General features: G+C 37.4%; 1 protein-coding gene across 10 annotated transcripts in view; it reads right to left on the bottom strand.

The window, feature by feature from the left end:
- The window catches only part of KLF12 (KLF transcription factor 12), a 443329-nt gene that overhangs the window by 156763 nt on the left and 275804 nt on the right, over window positions 1-10762 (bottom strand). The window contains exon 4 of one of the 10 annotated variants that reach the window (XM_019444200.2): window positions 5022-5088. The exons of the other annotated variants lie outside the window; for them this stretch is intronic. The gene's annotated coding sequence lies outside the window, so the exon portion shown is untranslated. The remainder of the gene's footprint in view (window positions 1-5021; window positions 5089-10762) is intronic. 10 annotated transcript variants of the gene reach the window in all.

Genomic DNA, 10762 nt, shown 5'->3' with positions numbered 1-10762 from the left:
TGAAACACTGTTTGGCTTCAAATATAGTCTTAATTTCTCTCTTCTTAGAACTGTATTAGATACATCCAGAATTCTAATTTTGGAAGTAGAGGCTATTTCCACCACAAATTTTTCTCCTCCTACCTATCTAGTCAGATATAAGGTTTCTACATAGGTTTACAAACCAAAGACTGAGGTGTAAGTCATCACTGTAGAGACATTTCATACCGTAAACAAAAGACTACTTTAGCAAATTACAGCAATACGGGAGGTAGTCAATATGGAGCTTATTTGTAGAGATGGCTTTTGGGACTTCAAGTGTTACTAAGCTTTGCAAATGACTTCGACTTCTTTGGATTATGAACAGGAGTCCATCTTTTGTAGGTATCTGCTTAATCTGCCACTAAGAAAAATATTTACTCCTTAAACGCTGTTTTATAACAACAAATAAACAGTGTTCCTCTTATAATTCTGTTGCATATACCAGGAAAGCTATGAAGGACCAAATATTAGGAGTCGCTAGGTATATTCAAATATGTGAGAACTACATAGCTTTTACATGAGCTTGAACCAAAATACAGAAAATGATCACAAAGATCACAAAGACAAACCAAATCTTTGAACCGCACACATCAACTTTGGAACCTTGGACACATTATGCATGAATTTATAAGCATCACCATCACAGAGACACATGTTGGTTCCTTCTTCATATGTAGCAGGTAAAAATGTAGCCAACATGTCTCCAGGCAATGCCTCATCAGTATAAAGAGGACAAAATCCTTACTTTACCATTCACCTGTTTACAGTATTGACATATTATTATAACCTTACAGCCATACTTACCTCTTCTACTGGGATAATGAGGCAGGTAAAGCCATCCATGATTGTTGCTTCAGGCTGCACGTACATATATGGAAAGCTAGCAATATTGCCTAAATATGGTTTCAAAACATCTGTGGCATACTTTGCTCCTCCTTTTTGGAAAGAAAAAACACCTGAAGACTTGATCCTGAAATCATCATATGGAATTCCTTTCCTTGTTTTCAGAAGGGGGAAAATTGAAATGCATGGGTTCTCAGGTGAGAATCCATAAATGTATAGCTGTAGTGAGGTGACGGGAACACAGGAGATAGCCAAGAGCGACAACAAAAGCTCTGAGAAACCAAGGCAAATGCTGAATGAGAAGTGTTTGGAGCAGCTAGAAATCGAAAGGACTACATGCATACATCAGACATCTTGTGGGTTCAGCTCTAGACCACGGCAATAAAGTGAATGTTGCAAGAAAGCACGCTAAGTGAATTGTTTGGCTTCCCAGTGCATATAAAAGTTATGTCTACATTAGAACTGCAGTCTTAAGTGTACAAAAGCGTTACGCCTAAAAAAACAACATACATACCTTAATTTAAAAATACTTTATTGCTAAAAAATTGCTAACCTTCACTGCTAATTCTAGTTCTCTTGCTATTTCTACCACATATGCAATTACTTCCTCCACTCAAGTCTTGAATCCCTCAAAGTCAACCAGGAGGGTTGTAACCAACTTCCTCCAAACTCTTGCGAATGTTGATATTTTGGCCTCTTCCCATGAATCACAAATGCTGTTAATGGCAACTAGAACAGTGAATCCTTTCTAAAAGTTTTTCAGTTTATTTTTCCAGGATTCATCAGAGGAATCATTATGGCAGGTACAACGTTGCAAATGTAGTTTTTAATAAGAGTTGAAAGCTGAAATTACTCCATGATCCATGGGCTGCAGAATAAATGTTGTGTTAGGGACAAAAACAACATTAATCTCATTGTACATGTCCATCAGAGCTCTTGGCTGACCAGGTACACTGTGAGTGAGCAGCAATATTGTGAAAAGAATCTACTTTTTCTGTCCAGCGGGTGTCAACAGTGGGCTTAAAAAATTCTGTAAACCATGTTGTAAACAGATGGACGGTCATCTAGGCTTTGTTGTTCCATTTATGGAGCACAGGCAGAGTAGATTTAGCATAATTCTTAAGGGCCTTAGGATTTTTGGAATGGTCAATGAGCACAGGGTTTCAACTTAGTCACCAGCCACATTGGCCTCTAAAAAGATAGTGAGCCTGTCCTTTGAAGCTTTGAAGCCAAGCATTGACTCCTCGCCTCTAGCTATGAAAGCCCTAGATGGCATCTTCTTCCAATACAAGGTTGTTCTGTCTACATCGGAAATCTGTTATTTCGTGTAACCACCTTCATTAGTGATCGCAGTCAGATCTTCCGGACAACTTGCCGCAGCGTCTACATCAGCACGTGCTGCTTCACCTTGCACTTGTAGGTTATGGAGACGTCTTCCTTCCTTGAAGCTCAAGAACCAATCTAGCTTCAAATTTTCTTTTGTAGCTTCCTCACCTCTGTCAGTTTTTGCAAAAGTCAAGTGTTAGGGCCTTTCTCTAGATTAAGCTTTGGCTTAAGAAAATGTTGTGGTTGGTTTGATTTTCTATCAAGACCCCTAAAACTTTCTCCATATCAGCAATAAGGCTGTTTCACTTTCTTATCATTCATGTATTCACTGGAATAGCACTCTGAATTCCCTTCAAGAACTTTTCCTCTGCATTTACAGCTTGGCTCACCGTGTGGTGCAAGAAGCCTAGCTTTCAACCCATCTTGGCTTCTGACATGCCTTCGTCACTTAAGCTTACTTCTTTCTAGCTTTTGGTTTACAGTGGGTGACTCTCCCTTTCTCTTGAACATAAAGGGGACCACAGTAGGGTTACTAACTGGCCTAATTCCAATATTGTTGTGCCTCATGGAATAGGAAGACCCAAGGAGGGAGAGAGACCATGAATGTCTGGTCGGCGGAACAATCAACAGCACAATCAACTTGTGCTGATTAAGTCTGCTGTCCCATGTGGATGCTGTTCGTGGTGCTCTAAACAATTACAATAGTAACATCAAAGATCACTGACCACAGATCACGATAACAAATGTAATAATAATGCAAAGTTTTAATAATCATGAAAATTACCAAAACGTGACACAGAGACAAAAAATGAGCAAATGCTATTGGAGGAGTGGTGCCGAATGACTTGCTTAGACGTAGTAGCCACAAACCTCAATTGGTTAAAAAAAAAAAAAAGCAGTATCTGTGAAGTGCAAAAAAAGTGAAGCACAGTAACATGAGGTGTGCTTGTACAAGTATTTGAGACAGTGAAAAAGTGAAAGAAGACAGGGGTATTTCACCAGGAAACATATAAGGGGTAAGAATGCTGAAAAGATTAGAAATGAACAAAAGTTGGAAATTTTAAGCACCACGTGGAAGAGAAACTTCTGTTAAAGAAACAAACAGGGACACCTGTTTGACTGTTGGTTCAAACGCCGGACTCTTGTTTTCGGCTCAGGTCCTGATCTCATGACCTGACATGCAGGTCGACATGTAGGCTCTACAGCACAGAGCCTGCTAGGGATTCTCTCTCCCCCTCTATCTCTGTCCTTCCCCCACTCCCATGCACATGTGCGTGCACACACTCTCTGTCTCAAAATAAATAAATATTTAAAACAAAAACAAAAACAAAGCATTCCGTGCTAAAATTTTACCTTTGATTACTACCCACTCAATTCTTGATACAACACTAATATTCACTGCACTGTCAACTGAGTGCTGCTGTTGCTGCTTGTTTAAATAAAAGTCCACCAAGATTTTTGTCTGGGAGTGGTGACTTTAGCTAAATTTTGCTGTTGATGTCCTTCTAAGGATGTGTAAGATTTTAAGGGAATACTGGATTTCTGTCAAAGAGAATGAGAGTAATGAATGCCATAAAATATCTCAACTGATTTATCAGTGAAACTATAAAACATGTCTTTAAGCATATGCTATCATTAAAAATGGTTTAATTAATTTCTTTTTATTTTTTGTATTAGACAATCCAGAATTCTACTTTGGGAAATCATGACTATTTCCACCACAAATCTTTCTCCTCCTACATATGAAGTTAGACACAAGATTCTCACTTAGACAAAACCAAGGGCCGAGGTATAATTCATCACTGCAGAAACATTTTATAATGTAAATGATTATACACAATCTTTCCAGAGGATTATACAATATCGCTTGAAGGGTAATAATAAAATATTTTAAAAATCTCTTAACAAATTACTGAATACAGGCCAAATGCAGCAAGGTAAATGTAACAATATATTTAATAAAATGTATATCTGAAAATCTAAAGATAAATACAGACAAGATTATATTGTCTACTATTTTCTTAAAAAGTCTGAAAGCCAGTTTTAATCATAATAATCCACTTGATAAAATATTATACATAATATTCTAGTGAATATGTTCCTTTCGGCGATCTGGGGGATCACGTATGAACTTTCCTAATAAGATAATCTTCTTCCCGAATAAACATTTTAAAAATGTAGCTTTAGCTTTAGGCATTTTGTTGAATGAATGTAAAAATTAATCTAAAACCTCCTACATGTTAGTATCCAGAGTATTAGACGTGTTTCCTATAGGCAGCCATTATCATCAGTTGAACCTTATTATGGTCTGATAATGAATAAAAAGTGCTTTTAATATTGGTCGTATCTTTTAATCACTTCGTAATCTCAAAAAGTGACAAAAAATGTCTGGACGCAATCACATCTTTGGAAAGCCCTCCAGAGATTATGTGTAATCATGGTTAAGGACTTGCTTAGACAATATTTTGCTACATGTTTTCCAAGATTTACATGTCATCTGTTTTGTCTTTAATGGCACCAAGATCTTCAGAGAAGTAGAGCATTTACACACCCCTGCGCACACACACACAAACGGGATGTCCCCAACTATCCATTTATCTATCCATTCATCTATTCATCCAGCCAGCCAGCATTTAAATAAAGTATATTTAATTTTATCTTTCTAAACTTGTTGAGAAATAGTCTCAAGGTTGTTTTTAGGAAAGATTATAAAGTGACCTAACATGACATAGCTTGTGGTTTAACTTTTACAATAATCTTTGCTTTATAGCCTGTAGTCTGGTCATTATAGAAAGAAAATTCGATTTGGACGCAAAGAATTCATGACTTACCCTGTCACTTACTAGCTGTGCCGTCTTGGTATCATCATTAAAATTTTCTAGGAGTGAATTTATTTACCTACAAAAGAGTAATACGATTCCAAACTCATACAATTATTTTATAGATTGTATTAAGGGTATTAACAGCTTTTAAATAATACCGGTTAGTGTGGGATAGAAGCAAATGAGCTCCCCCTCTCAGAACTAAAAATTCCAATACAACCTCATCTATGACTATAACTCTCAGAAGAGACTTGATTCCATGCACTGAGCATAAAATATTCTGATGAAGGATTGCATAAATATAGCTACTGTAGAGGTACTGTGTTTGCTAACCAATCAAACGGATACATACACTACAAAAGTAGCTACAAGTCAAAACATTATGCATATTGTTTAGGGTTCATGTGATTTTAAACAAACATATCTTCTCTTAAAATACAAAAGACAGTCATGTGACACTGTTAAATTTGATTCTGTGGTTTTTTTCTTGCTTAATTAGATTGACCCATAGGATGATGTGTACAATGGAAAACATTTTAATGGATTGGTTTGATTTCTTAATTCCACAATATAAGTAACCTGCATCAATCCATAGTTCAGTTTGTACCCATTATCACAGTATATATTGTGTTAAAATAATTATTTTGGGATGTTGACCATTCTTCGCCAGTCTTACCAGGGGATGAAAAAGCAGATCATTATTTGTTTCTTATGCCTCAGCAGAGATCAGTTTGTATAAGTCTCACTGTCTGAATTGGTGATTAATTGACATTTATTTTTTATGGGAAGTGTTAAGGAAACTTACTGTGCACGTCATGTAAAACAAGGAAATAAACTATATCTATGAACCTATATCCTGTGATAACAGAAGCTTTTAAGTTACACAGCATTATTTTAGATGTAAGTACATTTAAAGAGCAAAATTCCTTTTTTTTTTTTTTTTTTTTTTTACACGAAGTGCACAGTAGATACATGCTTAGTTTTTGTGCCTTGGCTTCCCTCCTAAGTAAATGGAATTTTAGAGCTATGAGCACCATCCCGAAAGCAAGCCATCTACAACTCTGGCCATTTTTGCTCTAAGTGTAAAAGTCACCAAACAAGTACTTGTGAGCAAAGCATGCACTGTACTTTCTTCTCTGTTGTTTTATTTTACTAAAAAGGAAAACCCATTTTTCAAGATTTGTCTTACATGGGCCCGGTTGGTCATCATTTGTCTTACTTTCAGCCCAGTGATTTTCTGATTTTACTCTACATGTTCAAGGGCAAACTCTTAAATACAAATACTGTAAGAGTGTGTATTTATAAAACTCGCCAAAAAAAATTAAAGCAAAGTATACTTAAAAAAGAGAGAGAGAGAGAGAGAAAAGTACAGATGAGAGAATAAAAGCAAATAAGTAGAAATATGCTACAATGACTTTGACTTGAAAAGCATTAAATGAACTATCTCCTGCCTTCAAGGGGAAGATATTTGAATGAATATTTAGTTCAACTGTGTTATGTCAGTATCTCAAGAGTTAGTTTAGGAAACGACTGATTCCTTAAGAAAATTCACAACATATGCATAACGTAATGGACTGTGTGCTTTTACATTTATATTTTTATGCTTTCACACTTGAATTGAAAATGGTAGCCTTTCAAAAGGGGTTCAATACACATTTACATTTATCCCAAATTTTCCTTATTTCCTAGTGGTCATGTTTTTCTATGACCTATTTATTTCCTAGGACTTTCACGAATCGTATCATTTATCCAAAGCACTCGGGATCTATGTTATCAGTTGGCTGCAAACTCGAAACCCTGGTTTGGCACGTGTGTGTGGCAAAGTTGGGGTGGTATGAAATGGCAAGGATTCCTCTCGTATAGGCTGGTGAAGGATAGAGGGGATTATGCCTTTTTTTTTTTTTTTTTTTTTTTTTTTTTTTTTTTTTTTTAATAACAGACATTCCTAAGCAATGAAAAGACTGACAAAAATGTGTGGACACAAACACAATGTGTTATATGTTATATAAATATACATATATTTAGCAAATAAGTAATACTTTATCATATAACATAATCAGTGAATACTCATCACATTTGCGAGATGTGAATACTGTGCTGAAGATATGAAGCCACTTAAATCCCATTCACCTGACCAAGTGATGTAAAGAAGCAGTGTCACTAAAACTAATGTCGAAAAGAAGTCTAGGAAGTTAGTTTTGCTCCTTATTGTTACTTTTTTTTTTTTTACAACTGCTGTCACAGTGAACCTTACAAAGCATACAAAGATGTCTTAAACATAAATTTTATGATTCCAACTATATGTCATCTTGGAAAAGACCAAACTACGGAGACAGTAAAAAGATCAGTAGTTGCCAGGGGCTTGGGAAAGGGAGGGGAGGGAAGAATGAGAAAGCACAGAGGATGTTTGAGGCAAACTCTTCTGTATGTTACTGCAGTGGTGGACACATGTCACTATGCACTTGCCAAAACCCACAGAACTGTACCACACAAAGACCGGAAACCTTAATGCGAAGATAATACCAACATATTGATATAGGTTCATTAAATGAAGTGTGACCCATGTGCTACAGTAATGCAAGACTTCACTGCTAGGGGAACCCGTGCAGGGGGGAGGGAGGCCGAGGTGGGAATATGGAATGTTTGAGTCCAATCTGCTAAATTATTCTGTAAACCTAAATTTGTACTAAAAAATAAATCCCGCTAATTATTTTTAGGAAACGGAATTCAGTATTAATGATGTTAGTGAGATCCAATTTTGTCTATTATTTTGTTTACCATTCTGCACAAAAGTTAATAATCCAAAACTATTATCACAACACTTGTGAATAAAAAAACGGGGGTAACTGTTTTGGGCTTATGTTTTTCTATCTCATCATTAGAATTTTTTAATCTTTTACTTTTAAATTATTTTTTATTATTCAGCGACTGATTTTTTTTTTAATGTTTTATTTATTTTTGAGACAGAGAGAGACAGAGCATGAGCAGGGGAGGGACAGAGAGAGAGAGGGAGACACGGAATCCGAAGCAGGCTCCAGGCTCCAAGCTGTCAGCACAGAGCCGAACGGGGGCTCGAACCCATGAACTGTGAGATTGTGACCTGAGCCAAAGTTGGACACTTGACCAACTGAGCCACCCAGGTGCCCCTCAGTGACTGATTTAAAATATAAAGTTTAGGGGCACCTGGATGGCTCAGTCGGTTAAGCGGCCAACTTCAGCTCAGGTCACGATCTCACGGCTTGTGAGTTCAAGCCCCGCGTCAGGCTCTGTGCTGACAGCTCAGAGCCTGGAGCCTGCTTCAGATTCTGTGTCTCCCTCTCTCTCTCTGCCCATCCCCCGCTCATGCTCTGTCTCTCTCTCCTTCAAAACTAAATAAACATTAAAAAAATTTTTTTTAATGATAAAATTTCACATTCGCAATATATTAAAGGAAAGCATGTGTTATAGGCTCTTATGGAAAAAAACGTTCACTTGAATCTTCAGCCTAAGAATGTTCTCCCTGTGCTCATTACAGATTTTAAAATATGCACTAATGTTTACCATTCTCAAACAGATTAATCTCCTCTGCTACCAGATGGATCTTGCTTTTGATTTCACAAAATGTTCACCCCAGTTATTTTTACAGTGACGGCTCACAGTGGTGGAGTACATCAAATTGCAGAGACAAGAAAACTTGACCCAAAGAGGATGAGAGAGCCAAACGATACATTTGGAAACCCTTACGCCTTACAACATATAAAGCAATAATGCAATCTTTTTTTTTTTTTTTTTTGTATAAGGAGGTGTGTATGCAAAATGCAGGTCGTTGTGGGATCTTTAAGCAAGCAAGTAGTCAAGAATTGCCTCTATATGCTTCTCTTCTCAGAGAAAATGCCTTTAAAGAGAGATCAACAACCAGACAAAACAAGACTAATGGCAAAGACAGAAATCTACCTTTTCCCACCTAGCCCTGGCATCGAAGGCAGCTGCAATGGGAAAATGGCACAAGTAGAAAGGCAACAGAGTTTAAATGCCCCAGAACTTAATCAGGATTTAATTCTAGCTCAGCTCACTATCAAGTCACTAAAATGCTCTTGTGCAACACTTTTAGCCTCATCCTCTGGCTTCCTATTAAATGAAGTATAGATGCACGCAGGTCTAAGGATCTGAAAGGATGAAAGCGTGGCTAGGTTTTGGAAATGGTCCCCCATTCAACCGCAATTGCTACAAGGCACGCTCAGGTGTACATAATTAACACGATTACATGGAGGATGGCCTGTACAATCATGCCCCCTGTTGATTCTACCAAACAGGAAGTGCATACGAGGAAAAGGGGAGAAGGGGCAGGTTGGAGCCCCAGAGACCACAAAGGCAGGGACAGGAAGAGCAGAAAGGACAATTCATGTGACTGAAAAAGATAAGCTGCCGGCCAGCCAAGACCCCTGCAAATCAGAGGAGACTTACAATGACAGGGGACATCTCAGCTCACTACTCCTATTGGCTGGGATACTTATTTATAAGACATAAGGATTTTTTAAAAATGTTAATAGTAATGCTGTCAAGAACGCAGTAAAATGGACACTGTATTATGCTGCAGGCTAACAGGGTGAATGGGTACATACTTTCAGGAATACTGTTGGACTTTGTCTTGAGTCTTAAAAACACTTTAAAACAAGTAATAACATTTTTAAAAATTTTTTTTAATTTACTTTTGAAGGGGAAAGAGACAGAGCATGAGTGGGGGAAGAGCAGAGAGACAGGGAGACACAGAATCCGAAGCAGGCTCCAGGCTCTGAGCTATCAGCACAGAGCCCGACATGGGGCTTGAACCCACAAACTGTGAGATCACAACCTGAGCTGAAGGCGGACGCTCAACCGACTGAGCCACCCAGGCGCCCCAACTAATAACATTTTTAAGCCTCTAGGGCATTGCTATCCCCCCTCTTTTTTCCTCCCTCCACTCCCATATGTGTGCATGTGTATACACACACACTCTCTCTCTCTCTCTCTCTCTCTCTCTCTCTCTCTCTCTCTAATGCTGAAGAGGGACCATATATTCAGGATCTATTTACCCTTTATATTCAGGATCAGTTTACCCCTAAGTACTCTAATTGGAAAAACAGAATAACATTTGGAATTAAAATCTTCAATCAATACCAGTGTTGGCTTTCAGCAATCACCAGACAGAATGTGCTTCATAAAAGGGGAGGGAGTCAAGGAAACTTAACACATTGAGTCATGATTCCTTTGGAATATGGATGTGGATGTGGCATGACCTCACGATTTCAAAGTGCTGACACTGTAAAGAAGCTTCCAAAAGATGGTTTTCTATTAGGAAGATTACATATATACCAACCATCTCAATTTCACGTAAGTGCTTTAGGTGGCTTTGGAGAAAAATCCCAGTGGCAACATCATCATCACTGATTTAAACTATGTTGTATATCAAGCAAATTAGACATGAGTCAAGATGACGTATTTGAGAAAACGATGACTTAAAAAGTGGCTCTAGTGAGGACAATGCCGTTGACGTTGAACTTGCATGTGAAGACAACAAATGAAATATAAAATTTGGGAGTCTGGAAAAATTTAATATTTTAAAATGTATACACTATTTAACATAAAGTATGATTTTTTATAAGTAGTTTAACATATTAAAATATTATACTGCTATCATTAAGCTATTTATGAGTTTATATATTCAAGTTGGTTATAAAAATCTCCTCCTGAGAAAACGGGATATGTTAATGCAGGGACTTGTATGTAGACAA

Source organism: Panthera pardus, unplaced genomic scaffold, assembly GCF_024362965.1.
Source record: "Panthera pardus isolate Hobbes unplaced genomic scaffold, ASM2436296v1 HiC_scaffold_1, whole genome shotgun sequence".
Taxonomy (NCBI): Eukaryota; Metazoa; Chordata; class Mammalia; order Carnivora; family Felidae; genus Panthera; species Panthera pardus.
Note: the sequence above shows the minus strand (reverse complement) of the source record. Positions and strands in the feature narration are given on the sequence as shown.